This window comes from Rutidosis leptorrhynchoides, chromosome 4 (genome assembly GCF_046630445.1).
Source record: "Rutidosis leptorrhynchoides isolate AG116_Rl617_1_P2 chromosome 4, CSIRO_AGI_Rlap_v1, whole genome shotgun sequence".
Classification (NCBI taxonomy): Eukaryota; Viridiplantae; Streptophyta; class Magnoliopsida; order Asterales; family Asteraceae; genus Rutidosis; species Rutidosis leptorrhynchoides.
In genome coordinates this window covers 473,658,144-473,668,410 of record NC_092336.1, presented here as the reverse complement: position 1 = coordinate 473,668,410, position 10,267 = coordinate 473,658,144, and the positions used below count along the sequence as shown (strand labels likewise).

The following is a 10,267-nucleotide window of genomic DNA, read 5'->3' as shown; positions in this document are numbered from 1 at the left end:
TGAACATCCAACCAAAAACAAATCTCTTTGAATCAAACCATGAAACAACAATTCGGACTTTCAGATATACAAAATCATTCCGGCGTAACCACCACTCAACGTAACCACCACCGGAAAAATCAGATTCGGACATTCTCGATTTTCCCAAATTTCATCAATAAAAACGAGTTCACGCCGGATCTGAACGAAAAAGATATGGACGAAAGTCATTTTTTTGAAAATGATAGATGATTGCGATTTGTGTGAAAGTCAGAATAAGTTTTCGGCGATCTCCGGCTAGAACTATGGTCATCAGATTTGGAATTTCAGGCTCGAAAACATTAAACAAAACCTAAAAAAAAATATAACCAAGCCTATTCGTGGAAAAACCAAAAACAACAAACAAAGGTAACCGCACCTAGAACATACTGCTTGGTTGATGTTGATGTTAGGAATTGTGGTATATTAATTGGTGAAGGAAGGAGGAAGATGAATAAAAATGATAAAAAGATAAAAATGACCTCACATGTATAGCACATGATACAACTTAACACATAAAGTTAACGATACCCTTTTTTGTTAACTTTTGATAAATTAATCCTTTAAACCTTGCAAAGTGAAATAGGGTACCTATAATAGGAAAATGAGGTAAAGTGGTTACCTTTTAACGTAATTTGCCCTAAAATTTAATGTAATTTAATTTTACATATGTAATTAAACAAAACGTGTGGCAATGTTTGTTATGTCTAGTAATTGGTTATTATAAAATTGTTATGTTTGCAGTCATAAAATTTAATGTACCTTAATTTACATATATAATTAAACAAAACGTGTAGCAATGTTTGTTATGTCTAGTAATTGAGTAATCTAATCTAAAATTGTTTAGTTTTTGGGGTCATAAAATTTAATGTACTTTAATTTTACATATATAATTAAACAAAACGTGTGGCAATGACAATGTTTGTTTGAATAATGTCTAGTACATGGGTAATCTAAAATTGTTTATTTTTTTCGGGTCAGAAAATTTAACGTACTTTACTCCATAACATAACAGATTTTATTAATCATTACAAACATATCGAGAAACCAAATATAAGTAATACGGAAACAACTAACATGCATGTTTCAGTCACATTTAAAATAAACTGTAATGTAGTATAATTAGAACATAGGAAAGTATATGTATTTGGCGTAACGACAACTTCCTCCTCCTGGGACACTCGTAGGACATGGAATGAAATTCGTCACGTTAACACACATGTAGATTTCGTAAAGTTGAATTTTACCATATGCATCGTAATTACATTCAACCCTTGGCTCGTAACCACCATTCACATTACTAATCGCAGCCTTTATGTCACTAACAGCATACCACTTCTCATTTGGAGAAATTCCTGCACATATATCATCATCAGAGATTGATATAATATATTTTTTTTCATTATATTAGCTAGTTATCACATGTATATATGTAATTCGATTTAATAATTATAAGATTTTACATACCCTTGTTTTGAAGAGCTTGTAGGATATCTTTACTCAGAGTCGGAGCTAGAACTTTAAGTTAAGGGGGCTCGACTTATTTATAAAGAATAACAATATATATTATATGCTATAATAAAATAGCATAATCTTCATTTCTAATCGTTTTATTTTTAGATATAAAGTATGTCAAATAAAATAATTGTGAATATCATTTATTTCCTTACATTTCCCTAATGTTTTTTCATTTACTTTTGTTTCCTTTATTTCTATTTGTTTCCTTTCATTTCCTTTTGTTTCCTTTTATTTATATTTATTTCCTTTCACTTCATTTCTTTTAATTTCATATCCTTGTATTTTTCTTTCATTTCATTCATAAAAAAATATTCAAAAATCTCATCCATTTTTTATTTATCTTTCCTTTATATTTAATAAATTTTCGTTAATAATTTAGTAGTATGTAGTAAATAATAAAATTATATGTATTTGAATTTCAACGTATATTATTAAAAAAAAAAACAATTAAAAAAATCTTTAGAGAAATTCTGGAATGATATCAGATTTTATCTCATATATTGTATAGTAAGATCTTATAATATAGTACTCAAATCTCTAAATAAAATTTCATTTAAATATATTGTGTGCTTCGGCTAATAAAATATAGAATACCTAGACTCGTAATACAAAAAAAATGTAAGATTACTAATTGACTATTGACTATTGGACCGATTGGTTAAGATAATTTTTTCAAATTAAGATATACTAAATATTTGTTTCGAATGAACAAGTTGGAGGTGGTTGAGCACCCCTAAGCCACCCTATTGTCTCCGCCATTGTCTATACTCATCTTAAACTCAAGTGTCCTAATAATCATGAAGATTGAGGAGAAATTCAGAGCATGACCAAGTGCTTTCTCCACTCATACTGCCAAAATTCTTCCGAGGTGATAGTTGGTGGGCACGATATTGATGGCCACTTCGACTCCAATTGGCTAGTGAGGTCCATTATCTGGGATTTAATTGATCACATGAATTAATCATAATTTAAAACTATTAAACAAAAGAATGATAAATAGGTATAAATATATAAATAAAAATATTAAAAAGGTCCACCTTAGATTTTGCAAAAGGGCTGCTTGGAAGACAATCATGAGGATACGAACCACTAATTCTCGTTGGCCACAATCCATGGATGGTGAAATTGGCTGCTGGTTTTTGGGTGTAGCAACACCCTTGTATTGTGTTACAAAATGACCCAGGCCACTAAATTAAAAACACACATTAAAATTTATGTATCATGATCAAGTTTTGGTACTTATGATGATCGATGTTATGAATGCATTCAAATGGAAGTATATATGTATACCTGCTGCACAAGGTAGAAAAAAACAAAGTTGCGACGAACAGAGTATGAGTAAACTATGCACCGTGAATAACATTAACCCAAATACTTGGATTTCATCTTCAGGTTAGTAAAAAGTGTGTGTTTGTGTCGATAATCCTATGCTTTATGTGTGTATTTATAGGAAGAGTGAACCAGGGGCGTTAAATGGCTAGGATATAATTTTAGTAGGTAGCAAGTTGCAATCAATCATAGTTTATGACTGACAGCTTTTAGTTGTATTTTTTTGTTAATGGAAAATGATCCATTATTTTAAATTCTACGGATGTTAATTTGGAAAATAATATTACACATATTAATAAAATAATTTTGTTACAAAAATGCAGACGACAACCGGATTTGTATTGAGCTTGGGTGTATCCATATGAAATGTAGGTAAATATGTATACGAAACTGAAATAACTAAATATGTTATCACAAAAGTAATAATCAGATTACTAATAAATAATCAAAAATAGAAGATTAAAAACGAGCTAACCGATTAGGTTGAACCGGGCTTGTGTTTGACACAATTCCCTTAAACAGATCCGACGTCTGTTCTCAGGGTACACCGGTCCGAAGCAGCGTACTGCCGGACTTGAACACTTGCCTGAAAGGTAACCGGAACGGGAAGACCTTGTTGCAGCTGGGTGCAAACTCTAATCATATAAGAATGCTTATATGATTTTTGGTGTATTTTTTTACAAACCATATAGGCCTTTATTTATAGTGGAAATCAAAGCCTTAGGTTTGCTCCCACTTCCGATGTGAGACAATTGCCAAACCTTCTAGATCTCGCATCAAACAAGCTACTTTGAGCTTCGATATCTCATTCACCTTTAATCCGTTTTGGAAAAACTTTAGTTCAATGTAAAGCCCTCATCAAGGACTACAAAACTCACTAAATATTTATTAATACATATCAATTTATCATATATTAATTAGTGTCTAAAGTTGGTGAAAACACACTTGTTTTTGAAAATTTTTTCCAACTATTCCTCACATGAATGAAGATCGATCTCAGAAACAACAATATTCCGATTAAGTTTCAGCGGTTGAATCTTGCATACGATAAGTAGGTGTTACCCTTTGAACTTTCGCTTGTAAAAACGCACTTAGTCTACTGGCTCTGAGTAGACGACAATGTCTTTGAACTCGTCTGCCGTTTGTGTAGGCGACAATACGCTTCACACAAGACTCTCCATGACAACGTCAAGTCCTCATAGTTATGTTCGTTATGGTCATGAACATTAGCCTGGTTCTGCGAGAGATTATCAAGTACTGTGGCCCAACAATACCCTTCGAAGCGACCCTACTTCTCTCTCACATAGGTGATTCACCACCGAATGGCTACTAATTTACCATGCATGGTTATTTCAGTTGAATTATTAAAAGCCATGAGCTTATCCTCTTACATGTCACTTTTAGGAATGGACTAGGAAGTCTACTTTTAATTAGTAAACTCCCTTTAAAAAATGTAAGGGATGCTAGTTTAGTAATTATCTCTCCCACAGTGACCGTCGCCAGTTCATACAAGTAGGTTGTCATATTGAACTCAGATCTTGGGATCTCCAGTCAACTGAGTTAGGTTTTCCTCCATATAAACTTAGCCTTTTAAGGGCTTCAGTCTCATTCCCACGCACGACTTACACATTAACTCTCTGCTTAAGCCTTTTGTCAGCGGATCCGCAATATTATCATTTGACTTCACATAGTTAATAGTGATAATTCTTTTAGAGATTAATTATCGTACTATATTATGTCTACGTCGTATATACCATTATACATTTCACATTGTGATATGAGCTCTACCAATCACCAATTGGCTATCACAATGTATACATATGACCGACACTGGCTTAGGCCTTCTTGGTATATCCTCAACTAATTGACGTGGTCATTCTACCTCTTCACCAACTTTATATAAAGCGATGAGTTCTGATTTCATCGTGAATCTAGCAATAACCGCTTGTTTAAACGATATCCACGATATAGCAACACCCTCAAGTGTGAATACATACCCACTTGTTGCTTTGGAATCATTCGTATCAAATTTCTAGTTTGCATCACAGTGTCCCTCGATCACTGCAGGATATCTGTTTCTGACTTAACTCTAATGAGATGTACTTGGATTACTCTTGTATCTACTTAGCTTGCTTATAGCATATGCTAAGTCGGATCTAGTACAACTCCTTAGATAAATTAGAACGCATTATCGTGAATCATGTTCTTGATATCAAAAGACAAGACACCCCCACATTTTCAAGTTATTGTGTTCATTTTACACAACTAACTAGGATTACTGCTTATCCTTTCAAAGCTTCCCCCACATGTCTTACAACTTGATATCATAATCATATATATCTAAAATGATTCTAATCAATGAAACGTTCAAATACCCACACATAAGATTTACATCTTTTGCGATCCATATTTTTGCACATTTGAGCAATTCTTAGTCATATTCTAGGTTTGACCTAGAGACGTTGAATTTAGAAAACTTAACAAAAGTTTCGCACTCAAATTATATTTGCATCTGAATATTGATTAGGTGATTCAAATACTCAAGATAATTAAATAATAAAGATTGGTATCTTTATATTTATAATTGTCTTCCATATCATAATTCACATAACATGTGAATAATTCACATCATCAATGATGTTCACATTATACCAAATCCTTATATCACTGAATGAAAGTAATTTTGTATAATTCAACACAATGAAATATTAGTTGTTAATTGATCATTGCAGATGATCATTATTAATAAGTTTAAGTATAGTCCGCCATAGATTTCCAAATCAAATCATGAGAATAGAATACGCATCATTCATGTTCTCCATAGCTTTTCTCACAAGGAATGCCATACCATATCCCTTGTATCATGACAAAATCACTTCATATACTTTAAACACCGCCTTAGATATAACATTTAAGAGGGTTTAAAATATCATATATTTTTTTATACATTCAGTATTAGTTCCTCTATAAGCATAATGCGTATGCCATTTATCAAGGAAGCTTCTTTAATTATACTAGTTCCTATTGAACTAGCTCATTATGTGTCTCATCTTGAACACCTTTTCGTCTATCCTAGATGAACTTTCACGTTCATTTGTAATGTATGAAAATACATTTTCAAAGATTGAAACGTTTCTCAATTCTGTTTTAAGAAACTTTGTGTATATCCAATTCTTGGATTCATGCACAAGGAAGCGATAAGCACATCCGATAAATATGCAGTCAACAGTCTTTGATCCTATCTTTTGTGCCTTAGGTGAAATGTCCCGTTCTTATTGATTAAAAACGTTCCATATTAATTGATTTCGTTGCGAGGTTTTGACCTCTATATGAGACGTTTTTCAAAGACTGCATTCATTTTAAAACAAACCATAACCTTTATTTCATCAATAAAGGTTTAAAAAGCTTTACGTAGATTATCAAATAATGATAATCTAAAATATCCTGTTTACACACGACCATTACATAATGGTTTACAATACAAATATGTTACAACAAAATAAGTTTCTTGAATGCAGTTTTTACACAATATCATACAAGCATGGACTCCAAATCTCGTCCTTATTTAAGTATGCGACAGCGGAAGCTCTTAATAATCACCTGAGAATAAACATGCTTTAAACGTCAACAAAAATGTTGGTGAGTTATAGGTTTAACCTATATATATCAAATCGTAACAATAGACCACAAGATTTCATATTTCAATACACATCCCATACATAGAGATAAAAATCATTCATATGGTGAACACCTGGTAACCGACATTAACAAGATGCATATATAAGAATATCCCCATCATTCCGGGACACCCTTCGGATATGATATAAATTTCGAAGTACTAAAGCATCCGGTACTTTGGATGGGGTTTGTTAGACCCAATAGATCTATCTTTAGGATTCGCGTCAATTAGGGTGTCTGTTCCCTAATTCTTAGATTACCAGACTTAATAAAAAGGGGCATATTCGATTTCGATAATTCAACCATAGAATGTAGTTTCACGTACTTGTGTCTATTTTGTAAATCATTTATAAAACCTGCATGTATTCTCATCCCAAAAATATTAGATTTTAAAAGTGGGACTATAACTCACTTTCACAGATTTTTACTTCGTCGAGAAGTAAGACTTGGCCACTGTTGATTCACGAACCTATAACAATATATACATATATATTAAAGTATGTTCAAAATATATTTACAACACTTTTAATATATTTTGATGTTTTAAGTTTATTAAGTCAGCTGTCCTCGTTAGTAACCTACAACTAGTTGTCCACAGTTAGATGTACAGAAATAAATCGATAAATATTATCTTGAATCAATCCACGACCCAGTGTATACGTATCTCAGTATTGATCACAACTCAAACTATATATATATTTTGGAATCAACCTCAACCCTGCATAGCTAACTCCAACATTCACATATAGAGTGTCTATGGTTGTTCCGAAATATATATAGATGTGTCGACATGATAGGTCGAAACATTGTATACGTGTCTATGGTATCTCAAGATTACATAATATACAATACAAGTTGATTAAGTTATGGTTGGAATAGATTTGTTACCAATTTTCACGTAGCTAAAATGAGAAAAATTATCCAATCTTGTTTTACCCATAACTTCTTCATTTTAAATCCGTTTTGAAGTGTTCTTGAAGTGTTCTTCCTATGATGATTATAGCTTGATTCTTGAAGTGATTTTTGATGAAGATGATGATTAACTACTGGAAAAATACGTTCATAATAGTGTGTGTGTGTTGAGAGAGAATTAGAAAGAGAATTGGAAGTGAAATGGAGTGAATGATGAGTGGTAATTGGTGAGTGGTGAGTGGGGTTAAAAGGAGTTCTAGTTAGTTGACTAGCTCATGGTAGAAGTTAAAATTGATTAGTCATACATGACATAATCAAGAGTGGAATCCCATGCTAGTTCCTATTGGTATATACCCATAGTAAGTACGTTTTGAAGCTGTGTATAATACGGGTAAGAATACGACTAGAATTCTTGATGAAAGAAAAGAATGGGAAAGTAACTGTAACCATTTTCGTTAAGTATGAGTGTTTTGATATATGTCTTGAAGTCTTCCAAAAGTATTTTAATACATCTAAATACACTACATGTATATACATTTTAACTGAGTCGTTAAGTCATCGTTAGTCGTTACATGTAAGTGTTGTTTTGAAACCTTTAAGTTAACGATCTCAATTAATGTTGTTAACCCATTGTTTATTATATCTAATGAGATGTTAAATTATTATATTATCATGATATTATGATATATTAATATATCTTAATATGATATATACACATTTAAATGTCGTTACAACGATAATCGTTACATATATGTCTCGTTTCGAAATCCTTAAGTTAGTAGTCTTGTTTATATGTATATAACTCATTGTTAATATACTTATGGCTTATCATAATCTCATGTTAACCATATGTATATCCATATATATATCGTCATGTCGTTTTTACAAGTTTTAACGTTCGTGAATTGCCGGTCAACTTGGGTGGTCAATTGTCTATATGAAACATATTTCAGTTAATCAAGTCTTAACAAGTTTGATTGCTTAACATGTTGGAAACATTTAATCATGTAAATATCAATCTCAATTAATATATATAAACATGGAAAAGTGTACCTACCCGTTAAATAAATTTCGTCCCGAAATTTTAAGCTGTTGAAGGTGTTGACGAATCTTCTGGAAATAGATGCGGGTATTTCTTCTTCATCTGATCTTCACACTCCCAGGTGAACTCGGGTCCTCTATGAGCATTCCATCGAACCTTAACAATTGGTATCTTGTTTTGCTTAAGTCTTTTAACCTCACGATCCATTATTTCGACGGGTTCTTCGATGAATTGAAGTTTTTCGTTGATTTGGATTTCATCTAACAGAATAGTGAGATCTTCTTTAGCAAAACATTTCTTCAAATTCGAGACGTGGAAAGTGTTATGTACAGCCGCGATTTGTTGAGGTAACTCAAGTCGGTAAGCTACTGGTCCGACACGATCAATAATCTTGAATGGTCCAATATACCTTGGATTTAATTTCCCTCGTTTACCAAATCGAACAACGCCTTTCCAAGGTGCAACTTTAAGCATGACCATCTCTCCAATTTCAAATTCTATATGTTTTCTTTTAATGTCAGCGTAGCTCTTTTGTCGACTTTGGGCGGTTTTCAACCGTTGTTGAATTTGGATGATCTTCTCGGTAGTTTCTTGTATAATCTCCGGACCCGTAATCTGTCTATCCCCCACTTCACTCCAACAAATCGGAGACCTGCACTTTCTACCATAAAGTGCTTCAAACGGCGCCATCTCAATGCTTGAATGGTAGCTGTTGTTGTAGGAAAATTCTGCTAACGGTAGATGTCGATCCCAACTGTTTCCGAAATCAATAACACATGCTCGTAGCATGTCTTCAAGCGTTTGTATCGTCCTTTCGCTCTGCCCATCAGTTTGTGGATGATAGGCAGTACTCATGTCTAGACGAGTTCCTAATGCTTGCTGTAATGTCTGCCAGAATCTTGAAATAAATCTGCCATCCCTATCAGAGATAATAGAGATTGGTATTCCATGTCTGGAGACGACTTCCTTCAAATACAGTCGTGCTAACTTCTCCATCTTGTCATCTTCTCTTATTGGTAGGAAGTGTGCTGATTTGGTGAGACGATCAACTATTACCCAAATAGTATCAAAACCACTTGCAGTCCTTGGCAATTTAGTGATGAAATCCATGGTAATGTTTTCCCATTTCCATTCCGGGATTTTGGGTTGTTGAAGTAGACCTGATGGTTTCTGATGCTCAGCTTTGACCTTAGAACACGTCAAACATTCTCCTACATATTTAGCAACATCGGCTTTCATATCCGGCCACCAAAAATGTTTCTTGAGATCCTTATACATCTTCCCCGTTCCAGGATGTATTGAGTATCTGGTTTTATGAGCTTCTCTAAGTACCATTTCTCTCATCTCTCCAAATTTTGGTACCCAAATCCTTTCAGCCCTATACCGGGTTCCGTCTTCCCGAATATTAAGATGCTTCTCCGATCCTTTGGGTATTTCATCCTTTAAATTTCCCTATTTTAAAACTCCTTGTTGTGCCTCCTTTATTTGAGTTGTAATGTTATTATGAATCATTATATTCATAGATTTTACTCGAATGGGTTCTCTGTCCTTCCTGCTCAAGGCATCGGCTACCACATTTGCCTTCCCCGGGTGGTAACGAATCTCAAAGTCGTAATCATTCAACAATTCAATCCACCTACGCTGCCTCATATTCAGTTGTTTCTGATTAAATATGTGTTGAAGACTTTTGTGGTCGGTATATATAATACTTTTGACCCCATATAAGTAGTGCATCCAAGTCTTTAATGCAAAAACAACCGCGCCTAATTC

The 10,267-nt window shown here is 33.3% G+C and overlaps 1 long non-coding RNA gene across 1 annotated transcript; it reads right to left on the bottom strand.

Annotated features, from left to right (window-relative positions):
• Positions 1–2,070: 2,070 nt before the first annotated feature.
• LOC139904223 (uncharacterized) lies at positions 2,071–2,944 on the bottom strand. Its single transcript, XR_011778705.1, has 3 exons — positions 2,827–2,944; positions 2,574–2,723; positions 2,071–2,469 (listed from the first exon to the last, which is right to left on the bottom strand). It is a non-coding gene; the product is annotated as an uncharacterized lncRNA (long non-coding RNA).
• Between the last annotated feature and the right edge of the window lie 7,323 nt (positions 2,945–10,267).